The sequence below is a fragment of the Lytechinus pictus genome, chromosome 3 (assembly GCF_037042905.1).
Source record: "Lytechinus pictus isolate F3 Inbred chromosome 3, Lp3.0, whole genome shotgun sequence".
Classification (NCBI taxonomy): Eukaryota; Metazoa; Echinodermata; class Echinoidea; order Temnopleuroida; family Toxopneustidae; genus Lytechinus; species Lytechinus pictus.
Window position 1 is genome coordinate 8530474 of NC_087247.1, and position 21156 is coordinate 8551629.

The following is a 21156-nucleotide window of genomic DNA, read 5'->3' on the forward strand; positions in this document are numbered from 1 at the left end:
ATCATTATTTGTAAATAATGAAAAACAAATAATCATTATTTATAAATAATGAAAAACAAATAATCATTATTTATAAATAATGAAAAACAAATAATCATTATTTGTAAATAATGAAAAACAAATAATCATTATTTATAAATAATGAAAAACAAATAATCATTATTTATAAATAATGAAAAACAAATAATCATTATTTATAAATAATGGAATGTCGAACTATTATTATTTACAAATAATGAAGTATTACTTGGAATTATATATAAATAATTAGAAATGATATTTTATATAATAGTAGTTATTTACAAATAAAATGTAAATTATATATAAATAATAGTTATTATTTAATAAATAATGATTATATAACAAATAATTGTTCTATATAATATTGGTACATTCGGCGCCTCATATGGAGCCAACATAATTATTTCCCATTTGCTGATCGAGTATAATAATACTCTTTACGTCGTTGTGGACTATACTCTTAAAATGTTGGTCAACATACTGTTCACACAACAAATAGTTTTAAAAATTATCCATCTCTGAGTAGTTTTCAAAAAATACTGTGTATTTTTCACCCGAAGCAAGTACACATTATTGGTTTAAAACTACCCAGAATTTGATTAAGTTGATTAACCAATTGTTGTGTGGACAGTATATTGCCCAACATTTTTAAGAGTGTACCTTTTCCCCTCCGTGAGATAAAGTCAGCGCTGATAAAGGTTCAATCATTTCAATTATTTTGATTTATGTTCTAACATCAGAATCTTACAAAATTACAGTAACTGTTACGTAATATTTCAATGATTCTCCGTGACCAAAAAAAAATATTTGAACGTTATTTCGATTTATTATCTCGGTAATAATACTTTTTTTTTTCAATTCAGGTTCTCTGAACAGATTATCTTCTAAATTAAATCATTCAAATCAATAAGTTATATGGGCTGACTGTATCATGAAAAGAATGATCCCATGCTATCTTTTAGGGGCGGTTCACACAAACAAGGGAAAATGCGCACGTAACACTGTCAGGAAACTTTTTAAACCAATCTAAAATGTCATAAAAGTAGGCCTATATTTTGAAGGGCCATTATGTGGGGTACGGTGTGGTAGATTTATATACAGAACTTCCTCTTGATATGCAGCAAGTCTTAAGTAAACTGTATACTAACACTTAATTTGTAACGTCTATCATGATCAGAACATGAGAGGCTTGTTGGTCTAGTGGCATGATTCTCGCTTTGGGTGCGAGAGGCCCCGGGTTCGATTCCCGGATAAGCCCCGCGAGTAATTTTTGTCTTATTCTATCTCGTAACTTGGATTGCTTTTTCTCGTATTTTGGATTTGCCATAAAGATAAAATCATCAATAACCGTATCTGCATAATCACAGTTTAAAGTTCATCGTGCTTTGTCATTATTATAATGAAATTATAGAAACCAACACTCCTTTTCTCGTAATAAGTTATATACATTTTTGTCATAGTTTTCTCGTAATCATTTTGTGTCAGTGATATATTTGAAGTGCCTTATATTTAAGTTTATATAGCTAGATTTAAAGTGTGACATGGTTTAGGGGACTTGTAAAGTCCTCCACTCGTAGGCTTATTCCCATTTTAATAACTTTCTGTTTGAAATTGTGAAGTGCAACCTCTAGAATGCGCAGATAACTCTACTGTGTTTGGATAATTGTGTACAGGACAAGTTCATGTCCAATTATATTATCATATTCATTCCTGTCGTTATATTATGTATAATACATTTATTATATCAAGGACGAGAAAATTGTGGAATTCAACTTATCCTACCCTTATTTGCATTGTATATATCATATTTTGTAATTTTATCCTGATCAAATCGATCAACTGGGGTACATTTAATAACGTGTTACAATTATAATAATTTTGCCATTATGGCAATTGCCATGGCAACATGGCTCAGCAGCCAATCACAATGAAGGGTTCCATGGAAGTTATATGGCAAATTTACAATATTTTATAAGACGGGCCCCATATCTATTATAATATCAGTTGATGGTTAGATCGATGGAAGAGGATGTCCGCAAGTCTTGTCCTAAGAAGCCTATTCGGTGAGGCTAAAAAGTTAGTGAACCCCACCAAAAATTAGCATCTTTAAAGTGTTCAAGTTCTGCCATTTATATAGATATATCATTGTGGAGTCAAGTGATAAAATATTACCTTCAACAAAGTTTGTTTCTCTGGGCTCGCTGAACATTGTATCATGGTATATTAGTGTTGTTTTCTACATTCAACACTCAGCATGAAGGAGTGCATTTTGTGGTGGGGTTCACTAACTTTTGAGCACAACTGTATATTATATGGTTTAAGTCAACCAATTAATGATTTTGTAAATGATCATTGCTTTGTTTTCGAAAACTTGATACAGTGGTGAAATAAAAAATCTTAACAATCCTATCTACTTACAAAAAAAATATCATGAAATCAATTACTTACCGACAGATAAAAAAATAATAATCCGAGATTGGTTAGTAAAGTTAGCGTGATTCTCGCTAGCACTGATGGTTTCGAATCCAAAACAAGTTCTCAGGAAAGTTTCCCTTTTTCCATTGTTTGTTATTACATTATATGTCGTTTGATTAATCAAAATTCACATTAGTTCACTTTCAAACAGAAGTTAATCGATTAATGGAGGAACTCTTATTCCAGATTATTTTGTTCCCCCTTTAATAGAGTCACACAATTTTTATTAACTTTTTTATGCAGTTATGAACTTCATGAAGAGTATTTTGTGACATGGTATCAATGAGAATTGTTCGCCCTGTTGCGAGGCATATCAACCAGAACGGAAAATAAATCAAGTGTACTATTACTTGATTTCACTTGATGACAATATTTTTAACAATGGCTTGTTGGTCTAGTGGCATGATTCTCGCTTAGGGTGCGAGAGGTCCTGGGTTCGACTCCCGGACAAGCCCCATCACTAATATGTAATTTTTTTTAATAGTCTTTATTGATCATTCAGTTAAAAACATATACATAATGCATAATCTGATAGAATATAAAAAAATAACATAACATAATTGCAATTGAGCAAAGGCATAAGTATGATTTACAAATGTTACAGAATATGACATTGAAATAATTTAGAACTAAACAACTTGTAACCTAGTCAAAAAATACAGAATATAACATAAAATAAATTTGCAGCGCTGAGCAATCGAATCAATTAAAACTGAATGAGTATTTTTTTTTTTAATATAGGCTACTTTTGTTTTTCTATTTCCGATCTCACTTGACTTTTTTTATTTGAATCGATCTAAAACATTTAAATTGAAATTCTATCTGCTGTAAAAACAAATACAGGTACATAGGCTGGCGCATTAACACATCTTTATATTCACGTATACTATTTCTCATAATTACGATTATTTTATCTCACATCATGAACATTTCTATTTAGGTATAATACAACACATGAACAACAAAAATCAATCAATAATCATCAAACGAACGAAAATAATATTGTCTTTTGATCACTGCTACAATGTAATCACGCTAATTAAATTTTCTACAACACTCTACTATTTTGAATCTTATCAAGAGTTGTCTTACAAATTAAACAAAAACATAATTCAATAAGAATTAAATATTAAAGACTAAAGAGTGTCGTTTAAGATTTTAAACACTTGTGTAAACTGTTTAAACAACTACTGTAAGGTTGGTAAACAGCTTTGTATAAAAATTTTAAACAATGTTTTTATTTAATGTGTAATCATAAGGACGTTTAGGCTTATATATCAATCGTGTTGACAGTCAATCCAATTTAGACTTGCTGACGTGGCCACATGCTGAATCCTTGTGCACCGTGCAGCGTTATGCGTTGCCAGGGAAATTTGTGTCGACTTCGCAAAATTGTTCGTGAACTCAATCGGATTAGGATGTAATATATCCTTCTCCGCACCAAGTGAGGCTTGTTGGTCTAGTGGCATGATTCTCGCTTTGGGTGCGAGAGGCCCCGGGTTCGATTCCCGGACAAGCCCCGTGGCATTTTTTTTCTTTGGCAGTCCAATCTATTGAGCTCTCTTGACAATTAAATTCATTGATATATTCAGGAATTCCACAACAACTGTAACAATTTCTGCATTTTTCTATTTTGGAAATAGAACTCGGAAATTTTAACTTTTAACATTATTATGGCCTATCATCATGGTTATACTAGGCCAAAATGCAACTTCGACTACCATGATCATCATGAAAAAGTATGAAGACTCTTTATCAATCAATTATCAGTAATAAGGTGTTCCTTTGTACAATCAGGCACAGAAGAAGTGAGAATATATTGGCCAAGTAATTCTTTTGACATAAAATTGGCTCAATAATATTGTAATTCTCCTTTATCTCATCTTTTTGAGCTGGAAAACTTCTTGTTACATGTTTAGAGGCTTTGCCATTCATTTTCTTGTCACAAATGTCTCTATTTTGCCTATTCTCTTATCTTTTATAGCGACGGGTTCTCTCAAGCATAATTAGCCTATTAGGCCTATACTATTTTTTAATGGCGATAACAAATCATAATGTATGTGTTTGTTTTTTTAACAATTATTTTGTTACTGTGGTTTGTTTTAAAATGAAATAAACAAAATTAACAGAGTTTTCTCCCTGAACACCACCTGTCAAAACCGATGCTGCAGCCCTTACCTTCGGAGCTGAGGCTTGTTGGTCTAGTGGCATGATTCTCGCTTAGGGTGCGAGAGGTCCCGGGTTCGACTCCCGGACAAGCCCAATTTCTTCTCGCTCTCTCTTACTTCTCATTTTTTTGTATCCTTTCCTTTGACATCAAGAATTGAATCCAAAGTTTGGATATATGAATTTATGTTCGGCCCACACTGCAGGGGCTTCGCCGCCAGGGTATTTCTTTACCCCTCGTCGGAAATTAGAGAGTTACATGACACAGGCTTCTCGATTTTGATACTCTTCTTTCTTTATTTTTCTTCCTGTTTTTTTTTTGTTGGCAATAATTGAAGATTCATAGGGACGGATCGCCCCTTCCCCCCCCCCTACTCTCGGCCCGTGTCACCGCCCCTGTTCATTATAAGTAGGGGCGCTGGAAGCGGGGCATTTTTTGGTCAGAACAAATAAGAAGGTAAACCATAGAGGTAGATAAAATTGATCCACCTCTCTGAGGTAAACTTAAAGGGGTACTCCGGGCTAAAAATGATTATATCTGATTAAAAAGAGTAAAATTCACTAAGCGAAATGCTGAGTATTTCATCAAAATTGGATAAAAAAATAACAAAGTTATTGAATTTGAAAGTTTAGCAATATTTTTTTAACAGTTATATGCACATCGTCATGAATATTCATTACAGTTGCGTTGGTGATGTCACATCCCCCACTTTCCCTTTTCTTATGTTATTGCATTAAACCATATTTATTTCAATTTTTCATATATGAGAGAATGATATGTCTCCTTTATAATAAAATAAGTTGCAGCAGTGAATATCTAAAATGCATTATATCAGTTGTCATACATTTTTTTAGTTCTTTGAAAAAAAATTGAATAAACATAATTTCATATAATAAAGTACAAAAGAACAAGGGGGATATGACATCCGTTTGCTCATTTAATATTCTTGAAGACATGCACAGAACTGTTTCACTGAAATAATGCAACTCTTTGAAATATCATAGCTTGGCCTTGTTCGAATTTGTTCAAATTTTCAGTACTTTATTCGTCTGATTTTTGTTTGTCTATTCAAATCATAATATTTTCAGCCTGGATTACCCCTTTAATGTCATTATTTTCGTTCTTTTTTTTCTTCAATTCGACACATAGTTCGTCATTTAAGTTTGTTTCAAGTATAACACTTATAATAATGATGACGATAATAACAATAAACATTATAAAAATGATAATCAAATAAAATAATAATGATAATGATTATAATATTAATAATGATAAGAAGAAGATCGAAAAAGAAAAAGAAGAAATATAAACAAGAATAATAACAATAAACAGAAATAATAATGATAATGATAATAATAATAATGGCAGAATTAATGATTTATATTTTAAGTCAAAAGATAAAATAGAACGTCAGATCATTGATAAAATAATTATATGATAGAGTGAATTAGGTTATGATATACACAGTTGTGAAAAAGCAGGACGTATTACTTGAATGTGTTGCGACATCCACAAGCACTGCCTGCATAGCTTGGGGTCTTTTGTTGACATTTGAATAGGATACAGCGCTATTAACACTCATCCGCGGACAGTTAAGGCTTGTTGGTCTAGTGGCATGATTCTCGCTTTGGGTGCGAGAGGCCCCGGGTTCGATTCCCGGACAAGCCCCGTGGAACATTTTTTACCAAATCCCAAATTTGGGATTGTGGTCACACGATTTAGTCAATTCAAATATAATGATGAAAAACATTTTTATTTTAGTGACTTTATTTCCCAAGACCAGAGTGTACATGACTCCTACTGAGTAACCTAGTAGTATATAACCACAGTTATTATTCTATTCATTTTAATACGTCTTTTTTTAAATATACTTAACCCCATGATTCATAAGTATTTGTACGTTATTGCCCTTATTTACAGAATTTCATGTAAATACGGAAGATTACAGGATTATAAGTGTGTACACTGTCTGGTCTTCATGGCTCTTCATTGCATCAAACTTGTGAAACCGGGATATCAATGTGATCAGTGGAGTATGACGTGGCACGTAGCTTTCAACATCCGCTAAAAAAAAAGCACAAACTCTCAATGAAAACATAAAGTTAATGTACCTAATTGAGGCTTGTTGGTCTAGTGGCATGATTCTCGCTTAGGGTGCGAGAGGTCCCGGGTTCGACTCCCGGACAAGCCCTCACATATAGTTTTAGTCGGCCCTACTCCATATTTTACTTTCAGCAACAAAAAAATGAAAGATAAAAATAAAATATCAGGTCACGCATGTATTTGCTTTGGGGGTAAAGGGGAGCGAAAATAATTACAGGTGATGAGGAAAACTTTTCGACGCAGCTGCATTAAAATGAAAATAGCTTTGTCTGGATGGAGACCAAAAAGTATTGAAAATTAATTGTAATCATTGTTTTGAGTAAAAATAAAGGGTATTTTTGTATTGTGTGGAATCGGCTTTTGTATGAGAAGAAAAAATAATTTCAATATTTTATTTGCCATCCGCCTTGCCCAAGTGTTTATTTTATGGAAAAGTGATATCAAACGTTGTTTGCTCTCAATATAGCGATTATGCTTTCTTGGTTTTGTATGCTTTTGATCATAGGTCATGGAAAATACATATTATTGGTCAAGAGTGGATGTAAACCCTTTCAGAATTGAACTAAGCGTGCGATCTTGTTGACGTGGCAACAGATCGGAATACCAGCTAACCCTGCCTACCATTCACAGCGTCGTGTTGCTAAGGAGACTTGTCAAAGTTGTCTACTCTGCAAATTTGTGCCTAGATCGAATGAAACTATCGCGTATAATGACTCTGTCTTTCAACCAAGGCTTGTTGGTCTAGTGGCATGATTCTCGCTTAGGGTGCGAGAGGTCCCGGGTTCGACTCCCGGACAAGCCCCACGTGAAGTTTTTTAAACTTCTTAACCTACTTTTAATCGTCTTCATGAAATTCTTAGTAAGATTAAAGGCATGATATAAGTCACATATCTCGTATAGAACTCTCGTACACCTACACTTTTTTATTTGCACGTTAATGAAAGAAGTAAATCAGAAAAATATAAGTAGGCATATAGAGAAAAAGAAAAATTGTATGTGAGAAAAAGAAAAATTTGTTGCCAGTTGGTCTAATCATCACCCCTTGGTTTCTATGGCCCGTATTCTGAACTTGAGTTTAATTTAAACCCCGGTTTAAAGTTGTAGTTTAACAATGGACAGCAAATTGGGGCACAAACAAATCTCTAGTACAAGTTCAATTTATTAACTCACATGACACTCAAATCATTCATAACTGCTGGGAATGATAACTGAAGTATTTTTTTTCATTATGCAAGCAAATGAAAACAAAATAGTAAACATAAGAAATATATACAATTAATGTAACCAGAATTTTTTACTTTTGGGTTCCCCATAATTGTAGCAGAGTTAGACTGGAGTCTAACCTAACTTAAGTTAAACCTAACTTCAGAATACGGGCCTATTGGGCTAATCATAATTATTGTCTTATCAACAATTGTTCTAAACCAGGCGCGGTAATAAAGTTGTTTTGGGGGAAGGGGCTTCTGCATGGGGCCTTGAAAATTTATGACGTTGGTCATTCCGTTGGTCATTTCTATATGCCGAAAATGGCATATCGTTGGCCACGTATAGGACTGTATAGGGATATTACTGACAGGCAGTCAGGATTTCGTACCAGAAAAAAAAATTGACAAGCAAAAAAAAAAGGTCTTCAAGCTCGTCAGAGGGGGCAATAAAGGTCTTCAAGCTCGTCAGGGGGACAAAAATGTCTTTCAAGCTAGTCAGGGGGGCAGGGATACGTCCTTTGCATGGGTTGTGTCTCGTCAGGGGGGCAGACTGCCCCCCTGCCCCCCCCCCCCCCCCCGTATAGGTACGCTATAGTGCTGACAGGGCATTTGGTATACCCACTCCCTCCCCGATCTGCCCAGGATTAAATCATTTTGACAAAAATATATAAGAACGCAAAGCAACCGAGCGGAAAATTGCATTTGCAAAAAAATGTTTAGGAATATATTCTAAAACAATATGATATAGCCTAGGATTTCATTGCGCAACAAGGGGAACCTTCTTCAAATAAGGGTTTCACATTTTTATACGCAAGAAAGCATATATCAAACAAATGAAATAACTTTCTATTTTCAAGACTGAAATTTAATATTTTCGAGAACTTTGAATATCATTTCAGTAAAAAGGTGTAGCAATTTTATAAGGCAGGTAATTTGAGATTTAACGTTAATAGACCAAACCCCTTCCCGTTAGAAAACTCACTCATTATTTCTTATGTACAAGAGGGAATGTGTTGACCGAGATCTCTAATTGCTCATTATCTTTATTTCCACCTTATTTTTTTTTAATCTGATATGCTATCTATTGAATTCTACTTCCAGTTTGTCTAATCAAAATAGAGATTGACGTAACTGACAACGTAGCAAACAATAGACACGTTAGTATTTAGACGATAATTGGTAATTATAGCGCGTATATAATAAACGCGCTATACTATATACGGTGTGTTGATAACAAAATTCCATCATGCTTTATTACCTTTGACCTCACATGCCATTATAGCTAGGCTGCTATAGTTGCAGGAAACCCCATATGGTATATGGTCCCCCCCCCAAAAAAAAAAAAAATATATATATAATGAATAAATGAATAAATAAATGAATAAATAAATCAATCATAATAATAATAGAGAAGGAGATAGTGACGGGAAAATCACAAATCTTAGGGGAATTATGAGATTTAGCAAGGGTGCTGCCTATACAATACACGCAGCACCCACTTCCCAGGGCCATATAGGATCACAATGTTACACATTTCTATGACCTTCTGCAAATGATCAAGGGTTATACTCAAGAACCAACAAAGACTCGAGTACTCAAATTGGATTACCATGGAGGTATAAATATAGAGCGTTTTGACTCTCATCAACATAAAATAAAAATCACTTAAGTGCACAATAATGAGTCCAAAAATCTTATTTTCAATTCAAAATGAATTCTTATAAATTAACTATTAAAGGCAAAGAAGGAAAATGGCCTTTATATCTATGCATATCAGATGATTTGTTTTGAATATATAAAATAATCTCAACCTTATGACGCTAATCTGGTATACAGATCAGTGGTTGGAGGTCTCACAGTTCCTTGAAGACTGTATAGCATATTAACGAAGATGGCGTTTTATAACCAAGGGAAATGGAACCATCAATTTTTAACTTCGCATAAATACTGTATTTCTTATTTTGTATAATATGGTTTTCTTTTCTAGAATGAAATAAATGCAAATCGAATTTAAATGATTTTTTTCAGTATATTATTTTCTTTTTTATTGAGTTCAGTAAAATGATTCTATGAATTCCCTGCTTATAGGACTGGTCCACATCGTTCACTGATATTACAAGATATAATGCCTATAGCAGTCATGCTACTTTATCATTTTTGTTTTATCCCAATATAATCATTGAGGTATAACAATTTAATACAAACTCTTTCCCCACTGGCTTGTTGCGGCTCTGCCACCCCCATCCCCCCCCAAAAAAAAAAATCCACGATCAAGAAAAAAAAGGAGGAAAAGAAAACAGAGTGATCTGTAATTTTGTTGAATCTAAATGAATGTAATAATCTATCACAAAAATAGGTTTTCACAAAAATGCCCCAAAATTGTGCTCAGACATGCATGCCATAAAAGGCGAATTTGGTATTTTAAAAAAGTTGCGAGAAAGCAAAGTGAACCAGCAAAATCTTGACCTTTTTAATACAAAAATCTTAATTTTGTGATAGATTTTGACATTACTTTATATATATTTTTTTGCACAATTTTTCTTTTACTTTTCTTTGTTTTTGTCTCTCCTTATTTCTTGGTCGTGAAAGCTTTATGTGTCCATGGCCCCCATCTGTACGCCAGTAGGGGATGGGGGTGGTCCTTACACTACCAAGACCATGCCGGCTTGGTTGAGGGGTGGGGCCGGTAAAAAAAATTACACAGAGATAACGCCTATGTAGAAAAACAAACTTGTTTTTTTACATGCTATTCTATTTCATCCTTGTTTTTTTTTCTCCAACCATTTGTTTCTAACCATCAGTTTCTGAAATAAATGATTTCATTCAATAAAAATAAACAAAAGGCAATCAAGAGAAAATAATTTGATGGTCATATAAGCGACAATCATTACTAGGTCTACCAACATCATGGTCAAGATCATCTTGCACTCCCTCATTGTCATCATGATCATACTTGTCATAATTATGATGTTCGACCTTAAATTATTGGGGGATGATACCACAGGCCACCCCCACCATAAATATTGGGGGTCTCTCCCAACATCACCCCCTCCCCCCCATTAACACCCATCATCATGATGGCCACTGGCGGATCTAGGGGAGGGTGGGGGGTGGCAAAGCCTTTTGAGAGGCACAATTGAAATTTTTAATGTAAAAATGCTGTAAAGATAGAAGTGTGCCCCCCCCCCCCTCCATTGGAAGTGAAGACCCTTTTTTTTTTGCTTGTCAAATTCTTTCGTGGACAGAATGTCCTTAATTTTTGGTTAAAAAAACCTTTTTTCTTTTTTTGGCTCGTCAAAATTTTCCTCGGAAAATGTGCATGCCCCCCCCTTTAGAAAATTCTGGATCCGCCCCAGGCCTGATGTGGGCCCTGATGATGGCAAATGGCAAATTTACTATTATAATTATATGCTTTCAAAAATAGTTTCTTCCCTCAAAAGTCAGGTGGTCCAAGGTTACTAGGTCACGAAGTCCAGGCACGAAGTTACAGTTGCACCATATTTTGCAAATTGGATCGTGGTGCTTTAAAAGAACTTTCTTAATCTCAAGATTAGGACCACGACCCCGGCACCACCACGGCACACGCACCACCACCACCATCATCACTACCACTTGACGAGCGTTCAACGGTTTCTTTTGCATTTGATTTTCCGTGACGCCAATTTGCGGTCGTACGTACCGTATACCGGTACCGGTACTGCTTGTACTATACTGTATCGTGCGGAGACTTGTTGCGAAGTTGTGGAGCCTTCTTTCACCGAATTTGGCGTAGAATTTCAATATATGTTGACCTGATGTTGACACACCAAACTAAATTGAAGAGTCTATCAAGAGAGTGAGAGAAATTATTGTCTGCTAACCAGTCTCTGCTGCCTTGCAGTGATCTGATGAAAAGGGGCAAGGCCAAGGTAAGGACAACTTGGCTTTAAAATATCACGAAATTGACCGAGGCCTGAAGAGTGCTTGGCCCGGGTCGATCGGGCGTGGATCCCCATCTGTATGGGTGTGTGCATGAAAATACGGTATATGGCGGCGCCACATTTCAAATTGCCCAGTTCGAAGTCTGCGGACTAACATTAAGTTAACGTAAAATTAACAATGATTTTTTTTTCACAAATATTATCAGTTGATAATGTTCCTCATATGAGTAAGTGTGCCAAAATCTCTCACAAAAATTTGAGAGAAATATACCATACCAGAACTACTGGCAGAACTACTGGCAGTACGATTTTCTTGGAAAAAAAACCGTGACTTGTCTGAGTTGTCATTTTCAGATTGTACTAAAAAATAGTGCCCCATGTCTGCGCACCCATTCCATTCATACACGATTCTGGGATTTTGTTGAAAATTAAGCCATCCCATGAAATGCTTGAAATTCAATATTTTCCCACCAGTTTGAGTAAGATTTTCTAACCAATATACCGGTATTGTCTATTACAGGTGTAAAGCTTTGTGGTCATTGCGTATCTTTAATATTCAATCGTGCAGAAACATGTACATTCGGGTTTGAGCATACTTTGGGTATACTAGTTTTCAGTAATTTCAGTAACCTGTAGCTTCATCAACCATTTATGGCCATGGTGACTGTTGGCAGATTGCGGTGGGCATAATTAACAAATTTGGCTGGTGTAAATACGATGAATGAGATTTTATTATGATTTGATATTTAATACACCTTCATAGCTCGACTTGAATCTTGAAAGTCCCCCATTAATGACCTGTTCTTTCAGAAACTGTGTTTTCTTCACTATGGTCCTATGTCCTTCATCCATATGAAGGACAAAATCTTTACTCAGAAGAAGAAGGTTGATTTTGCAAACTGCATGTATGTACTCTGTGGTAATTTCAGATTTTGTTACATACAGCTGTACGTTATAAGGACAGGATGCGACTTTGTGTAGTTTGCTATTTATATTTCATTACTTTGGTTTGAAATGCACTTGTGTATTTAAAGTGGTCAGTTTATATGTAGCTAGTGCATGTTCTTTTTCGCAAATGATACTATCAGAAAAAATACCTGGATCCCAATATTAATAATACTTGTGTAATTGGGTGATATACATGTAACTAGACTTGAATATGGGCCCTGACACAGTGAGCCAGACTGGTTTGGGTGATTCGCCGTTTTTTCGCCGTTTTTTCTCCCTTTTTTCTCCCTTTTTCCCAACAGGAAACGGCTAGAAAACGGCTAAAAAACGGCGACAAAAAAAGTGTACCGACTATGGAAAGCTAACTGTATGCAACAATGATTTTCATCAGAATAAAATAATGAATACCTCCCTTCGAGAAAACGGCTACAAAACGGCTAATAAAAGGGCGAATACCTCCATTGTGGGAAACGGCTACAAAACGGCTAATAAATGGCGAATACCTTCCTTGTGGAAAACGGCTACAAAACGGCTAATAAAGGGCGAATACCTCCCTTGTGGAAAACGGCTACAAAACGGCTAATATAAGGGTGAATACCCCCATCGGTAAAAAAGCCTTCAAAACTGCTAATAAATGACGAAAGGCACAAAAAAGTAATAAAACTAGTAATAAATAGGACTAAACAAGTACAAATCAGCAAATAATGTTCCCGGGGGGGGGGGGCACTCGACCAAAAAAGTGGTAGGGGTGTGCCGCGGGCGAGACAAAAAACGGGGGCCTTGGAGCGGGCTAAATGTAAAAAGGAGGGTCCTCGGAACGGGAATCGGAACTACAAATGTTTGTGAAAACGGGGGTCCTTGGAACGGGTCGCCTGTGTGCGAGTGCATATGCATCCCTCTGGAACGTACATGCGGCTAGCCCGGCGGCACGACTGACGTGCGCGCTAGCGCAGAGACGATGGTCGGACAGCGAGCTGCGGCCGCTTTTCACCAAAATTGCGACCGGAACGGCGTAACGGAAAATATGCGAAGCCCTGGAGTGGAATTTTTTCTTCTTTTTTTCTCGAGAAGAAGAAACTGCTATGCTCCGGAGCGGCTTTCTTTGTTCTTTTTCTCAATAAGACAAAAATGCTATGCCTCGGAACGGAAATTTGAGTGTAAAAATGGGGGTCCCCTCCGTGGCACATACCCACTATGCATTATATGTTGAGTGCCCCCCCCCCCCCGGGATAATGTTGTACCACACACAAGCGGGTGAGTGCATGTACTTGAGACAACTTGGAATAACATTCATACTACCGTAATGTAAGGTAGTGTATAATACCGAACAATCTTCATTTCTTTCAATCATATCAAACTTTTTCTTAAAATTCATCAAAATTCCACCATAAAGTAATCACAAATACCTACTAAAAATAAGAATTTTAAAATGGCTGAAATCAATCGGCCTCTATCTGAAAATAAAATTCTCAGCTTCCGATTTCGCCCCTCTTCGCGTGTGAAATCTTTTGTCACTTGTGGTTCGTATATTAAACATGTGTTTTCTGCTGTCATAAGAGAATTAACAAAAATCTATAATTAATTCATTTTCACCGTATTTTGTTATGTTTAAAAAATTGATACTTCATAAATATGATTTTTTTTCATCATTTTTCTTTTGGAAAGATGCTGCAATGTGCTAAATGTATTCAATTATACTGTACTGTATTATTTTCTTTATCTTGGGCTTTTTACGATCGTTTGCGTTTGCGAAGTGGGAATGGCCGCACCCTTTCGAGAAAATCAGGATAGCTTTTCTCGAAAGGGTGGGATGAGGGAAGGGAGTCAAATAAACACACCTTCTCGGGACAACCAGGGGAGCTTTTCACGAAAGGCTGTGTTTAATAGTTTTCTGAGCCAGTTGTTTCTATGAAAATTATTCATCAAATAATAACAACAACATAATATTAATATAGGCTATTGGTAGAAATGCACATATGGGGGGGGGGGCTGTTACACCCACAAATGTGATAATCGCTCACAAATGTAATAACACTTTACCCACAAATGTAATAACGCCCAAAAATGTAATAACACTTTACCCACAAATGTAATAATTAAACCCAGAAATGTAATAATGCACTTTACCCACAAATGTAATAAATTTGAAGGGATTTTAGGCGAATCCGTTCTAAACTAAAATCTATAGTAATACGTTGATAAAGCACAAAAGTGCAAAGTCTTTTTCCAGACCCGGTTGTTTCAAAAAGTACAATACAAGTCCAAAGTCTTTTTTCCAGACCCAGTTGTTTCAGAAATTATAATATAAGTCTAGTCTTTTTTCCAGAACCAGGTCTGGAAAAAAGAATTTGTCCTTTTTATATCATAATTCTTAAAAAGAAAATTTCATCCTTTTTTATAAATTTACACACATAATATGTTTATCAAGAAAAAAAATAATTATGTTATCGTCATCATCATCACCGCCATCAAAATCATTACCACCACCATCATTCTCGTCCTCTTCTTCCTCTTTATCCCCCTTCATTATCAACACTATCATTATTTAATTACATCAAAAATACACTATCATCCTCGATTATCATTCCGTTTTCACAAACGCTGACTATTGTAGTAGGTCCGTGATTGGACAATGTGGTTTGGGGGATTCATCCGGGTTGAAGAAACACAACGAGAGATCACAAGTGATCATTGCGTAACTTAAATTGAAACAGATTCTTCCTATTGTTAGGTGTTCACTGCAATCTTCACACCTTCATTCACACCTTCCATTGTTCACAAAACGTGCGAGACGGTGTAATTAATTGACCCCATTGAAGTCGCAACAGCTAGGGCATTCACTCCAAAGCTTCTGTTATACATTTTAAAAGTTAGCTTTCCTATAAAACGAAGTAGCTCAAGTGCATTGGGGTCTTTAACACTATAAAACACAGTTTTGACCAATATATCAACGAGATCGAACCAGCTCATGACATCATGGAGGCTGATGTATGCCTCCCCAAAAATTAAAGTATATCGAAGTGGTTTGTTGGATACTACTTACATGACCAATGGCCCAGTCACATTTCCCTTACGGCGGGTCAACAACATCCGTTAAGACTTTTTTGTACCATCTACACATTAATAAAACGGCTGTTTTCGACTAGCTATAGCCGCGGTAGTGGAAATGTGACTGCAGCATCAGGAACATGAAAAGTGCCTTTCGCATTATCATGCGAGAGTGAAAGCAAGAAAAGAATGAAAGAAAGGAAGAAATATGGAATGACAGAAAGAATGAAAAGAGAAGAGGAGAGGAAGGGAACCCAAAAAAAATAAGGAAAGAAAGAAGAAAGGAAATAAAAGGAAAGTAAGGAAGGAAGGGAAGAAAAAAAATGAACAGAGAGAAAGGATCAGGAAAGAAAGCTAGGAAAGATTTGAAATAAGATAGAACAAAAAAGCAAGCAGGAAGGATAGAAGAAAGGATGAAGAAAAAAGATAGAAAAGAAAGAAAATGAACGAAAGAAAGCAATAAAGAAAGAAATGAAGAAAGAATTAAAGAGGAAACAAAAATTTACCAAAGCTTCAAGCAAACAAAACAAATGTAATCATCATTTGTCTTTTTTATAATATATTTAAAAATTGTTAAAAAACTAAATTTTTTTAGAAACAAATAAAATTTGAGGGTGAAACATTGTCAAACTTTAATCAAATGAACATCGCGGCATCACACCATCTCTATTCCCATTGTCTTGTCTTCTTGTTATCGGTGCGAACACGAGAAGACTCATTTTCACTCAAAACAAAAGCTGAAACAACTAGATTGATCTAGTAATGAAAACTCGATAACTTGCTCCTACGACTCCATCACCAAATCATTAATCTGAGGATCCATATATACGTCATTATAAAAATGTCCTGCCGATTTTGTGATTATTTCGTTGGAAAAACTGTTAATCATGTGAGATTGTTCACTTTGATTCAGAGTTTGCAAATCTCCTCCGATCATGCAAGCCTGCCACACACCACACAGGCAGGCAGTCCAAGCCACGTGCGGCAGCTGGTACATGTACACTGTATGCTAACTTTGCGTGTGTGTGTGTCTGTGTGTAGATCCCAGAAAATCACGGAAAATGGCTTGCAGTTTGAATTGATCTGAGTTATTTTTTAACTTTTTTTTTTTTTCTCTCTCTCTCTTCTGTATTTTTGCTTGTGAAATATGGGAGAACTTTGTAAACTTTAATCTTACACTGAAGCTAGGGCATGACCAGTTTTGAAAAAAGGCACGTCGGCCAGGTAGAAAAAAACTTGATCACTTTTTGTAAAGGCATCACGGCCAGTAAAAGGGGCATCGACGGCCTGCATATTACACGATCGAAATTTTAAGAAAACGTATTTTACAAAGAAAAAAAGTAACGCCGTATTTTGGGTGAAAAAACGTAACAAATACGGCAAAAACGTAACGGCTGGCAGCTCTGTCAGAAGAGTCCCAAACAAATTTAATCGAAAAAATAATGAAAAACAAAAAGTAAAAAACAAAAGAAATACATACGGAATTGCAAAAAACAATAAGACAAAAGAAATTGATCTGATATCACAATTTTGTTCATGTAGACAAAGAGTTCTTATACCAAAAAAAAATAGAACATTCTAAACTTAATAAAGGGAGTTAGAGGAAAAAGTATGATTTAGCATACTAATTACGCATGAATTAGCATAATTACTTAATAGCGATTTGCATGAAACAAATTACGATGCAATTTTGTAGATTACTTCCCTGACAACCTGCGTGCCAATATTCGGCGTGAGAAATTTTGCATTTTTTAGTAAATAGGGCAAATTTAAGCTCTTTAACTACATTCGACTTTGAATGATTTATTGTTCTCCATCATAAAAGACCACAAATAGTAGAGGGGGAAGATATTATGCCCCCCTTTCCAAAAAGTGAGGGACGCGTCCCCCTCGGGTTCCCGCCCATGAAGAAGGGAAAATAAGAGTAAAGAATAAAGTATTCAAAGAAGTTTCAATCCAATTCAATTAAATTTTATTTTCATCTGATTGACATTTTATCAAATTCCACATGAAATATAAAAAATGTTGAAATAAAACAATTAATGTAGTAGGCCTATACAATATGTAAATAAGATTTATGAAAGAAGGCGTAACCCCCCCCCCCCCGAAAGTAAAATAAAAAATTGTTTACATGAATGAAATGAGAATTATTATTAAATATTACCCATGAAAACTAGAGCTTATTTCCAAAAGGAGTTCTTCAGAAAATCTTAAGTTGGCAGAAAAATTGCAAATATATATTCTACGTTTTATAGTCACCTTTTCTCAATGCATATCACACATTTTCACATTTCTTTTTGCCATTTTATGCAATGCACTTCGTACTACCCATTCGCCCTTTTCTTTTTTTTTCTGTTTCATGCTCTCACCTCTTACTACTCATCTGCCCTTTTCTCTCCGTTGTCCCGCCACTTTCTCTCACTTTCATGCAATGCACTCCTTGGGACCCATTCACAATTTTCTCTCCGTTTATGCACTGCACGCCTTATACCCATTCGCCCTTTTGTCTCCGTTTTCTCGCCCTTTTCTCTCCCTTTTATGCAACACACACCTTACTACCCATTCGCCCTTTTGTCTCCGTTTTCTAGCCCTTTTCTCTCCGTTTATTAGCCGTTTTCTCTCAGTATCTTCACTCCTCTAACAGGATCCTTGTCCTTAACATTCGCCGTTTTCTCGTCGTTTTTATGGGGAAATAAATAGCTCCGCTTATATTGAACAATGATGGCACTCCATAATAATTCAATGTTTACATAGGAAACCTAATGTAGCCGTTTTTTTGCCGTTTTTTCTCCAAAAATTCTCCCTTTCTTCGCCCTTTTCTAGCCGTTTTCAAAACGGCGAAAAAACTGCAACTTTGAATTTCCCATAGGTTATAACACACAAAACGGCGAAAAAAGGGCGAAAAAACTGCAGTGGCTCACTGTGTGATAAATATGACTGGTGTGAAGCAGTCCAATGTGTACGCTCTAATAAATTTGACAGAATTACAAAATTCATCACTCAACAAATGAATAAGCCTTCACATTGCAGGTCAATCTGGGCTGCAGGTATGTGAACTAGTGTGTCTATTCTCATTTATTGAAGGAACTGCTTTAATAGTTTTTCAGCTCTGACAGTCAAGCCCCCTTGCATAAAAATTATCATTATCGTAACATTGCCATTTAGTGGTTACTATATGTAACATGGTAATTAATCTTTCTCAACAATCACTTGAAATATGGAATTCCATGTAAATTACCTTTAGATGGCAATGGTGTTAACTTTTATGCTGGGCCAGAAGGCTTTTTGACCAACTGATCTCAATGAAGAATGTATTTAAAATGATCATATTGGGTTTAATACCAGCAGATTATAGTCTACTAGGAATGCAGCAAGAAATAAATAAAAAAGTCAACAATAATTCACGTTTTAAGTTTTGTACTGATTTTACCTTTGATATTATCTTGATTGTGTTGTTTGTGTTTTTCTTATGGGAAGAAGAATGATAAGTGTGCTCAAACAAGCCCCATTTCCTCCCGTTCATACAACACTAATAGATCTACATATATATTTTTCTTCTCTGTGTAAATGGACCTCTATCATTACACCTCTATCAGAGTCAGATTAAACTTTGCTTGTTCCAATATCGATGAAATTAACATTCGAGAATCAAGATAACATCTTACATGTACATGTATGGCCCCCAAACATTGATATGTTCATGTAGACTACACTGTAGCTACTTTTGACAAAGTAACAAATTATCATTTCTAATTTTCAGTTCTGAATTTTGAATAATCAGTTCAGATTGCCATTTGTACATAATATGAATGAGTCTGGATATATTTGATCAACAAGACTACCTACTAGGTACATTCCAATTAATGGGATCTTATCTGTAGACCCCATTCCCACTCCAAGCCCTGTTTATTCTCTTGCTTCAAAGTTTGCGATCTGGTACAGATTAAAGAAGGAAGACAAAGTACATGTACAGTTTACCGAGTGTAGGTACCTCTGGAGTGAGTTCGGTCTCATGGACCGATCCTTTGAGTAATGAGGGTCTTACAGTTCGAGACTTTAGGTACACATATCAATATCAGTTTGGGTGCTGATAAGGATAGGAGGATGATATGACCTCAACTCGGGTCACACTTGCTGCCTTTTTGCTGGGCTGCCTGTAAAGAAGAAGGCATGGAGTCTGTAGAGTTTGGTTGCATCCTGATGACATATTGGGAATGAATGAACTGTCTTTGGTGGCTGCATCATCTTTCATCATTGCCTTGAAAACAAGCGCCCTTGGCATTTTATCATGATGGGAGAGAGAATGATTTAGATCGAGACTAATAAGAGGATTTTTTTTCTCATGCAGGAGAGGATTCTAGAACCTAATGTGATGCTACAGTACATGTAGATATGACTATGAGTATGGAAAAATGTATCGGTTGTTATCTTACAAAGGATGATGTGGTCTATTAAAGTTTGGGTCAAATTTAACATATTTTAAAATAAAAAAAACAACCCAACTCTCATGCTGTAAGGAATCTCTTAATTTCAACCATTTTCAGCATTGAAATTGCCAAATTCCAGTACAGTACAAGAAGGCAAAATTGTGCAGTCTCGCAGGGACTCATGGTACTGCTGCATATATTTTAATCTTTTCCATAAAATGTAATAATCGGTTTCTAAGATATATAGACCTAGTGTGTCTTTTTAATTGTACACTTCTATACACAAAATCTTGTGAATAATATGAAAAGACGGATTGACTACCGGGTATGTCCTGTACATTCTCATATTATACAGGGCAAACAGGTACTCATATTTTCCTTGCTCCTTCAAAGTAGAAATGAAGTTTTAACCCCTCACAGTTACGAGTACTACTCTCTCCAGACTTGTGTAGCCATCCAATCAGTATGCTGTAAATCTGTACACACAAAGAAATGACGGCAATCAAGGGCTCAGCACGGCTGCCCCTCCCATCTGCCCTGTGTTTCTTCTTACTAATGCTCAGCATCAGGCATGCTTTGCATCAAGCTATCATCATCATCAATCGCTGGGAGCTACTTCGTTGCCTCATTGCCCATCACACATATCGTCTTAGCAATGTCAACTCCAGCACTTCATGGGTTATTAATTTTTAGGGAGAAACCTTGATTTTTTATAGAAATGACTAAGTCATCAGTCTACATCTGACTCAGGGTCCATTCATATATTTTCCATATTATTTATTCATACAGTGTTTTTAAGCATTGCTTATAAAAATAAAATAACTTGTGGATTGACTTCTTCT

The 21156-nt window shown here is 35.6% G+C and overlaps 7 non-coding genes across 7 annotated transcripts; all 7 read left to right on the forward strand.

Moving 5' to 3' along the window:
- Positions 1-1207: 1207 nt before the first annotated feature.
- Positions 1208-1279, forward strand: TRNAP-UGG (transfer RNA proline (anticodon UGG)). Its single transcript has one exon. It is a non-coding gene; the product is annotated as a tRNA-Pro (tRNA).
- Positions 1280-2879: 1600 nt separating this feature from the next.
- On the forward strand, positions 2880-2951 carry TRNAP-AGG (transfer RNA proline (anticodon AGG)). The gene has a single exon. It is a non-coding gene; the product is annotated as a tRNA-Pro (tRNA).
- Positions 2952-3944: 993 nt separating this feature from the next.
- Positions 3945-4016, forward strand: TRNAP-UGG (transfer RNA proline (anticodon UGG)). Its single transcript has one exon. It is a non-coding gene; the product is annotated as a tRNA-Pro (tRNA).
- A 670-nt stretch (positions 4017-4686) lies between these two features.
- On the forward strand, positions 4687-4758 carry TRNAP-AGG (transfer RNA proline (anticodon AGG)). The gene has a single exon. It is a non-coding gene; the product is annotated as a tRNA-Pro (tRNA).
- Positions 4759-6259: 1501 nt separating this feature from the next.
- On the forward strand, positions 6260-6331 carry TRNAP-UGG (transfer RNA proline (anticodon UGG)). Its single transcript has one exon. It is a non-coding gene; the product is annotated as a tRNA-Pro (tRNA).
- A 451-nt stretch (positions 6332-6782) lies between these two features.
- TRNAP-AGG (transfer RNA proline (anticodon AGG)) lies at positions 6783-6854 on the forward strand. The gene has a single exon. It is a non-coding gene; the product is annotated as a tRNA-Pro (tRNA).
- Positions 6855-7496: 642 nt separating this feature from the next.
- TRNAP-AGG (transfer RNA proline (anticodon AGG)) lies at positions 7497-7568 on the forward strand. The gene has a single exon. It is a non-coding gene; the product is annotated as a tRNA-Pro (tRNA).
- Positions 7569-21156: the final 13588 nt, after the last annotated feature.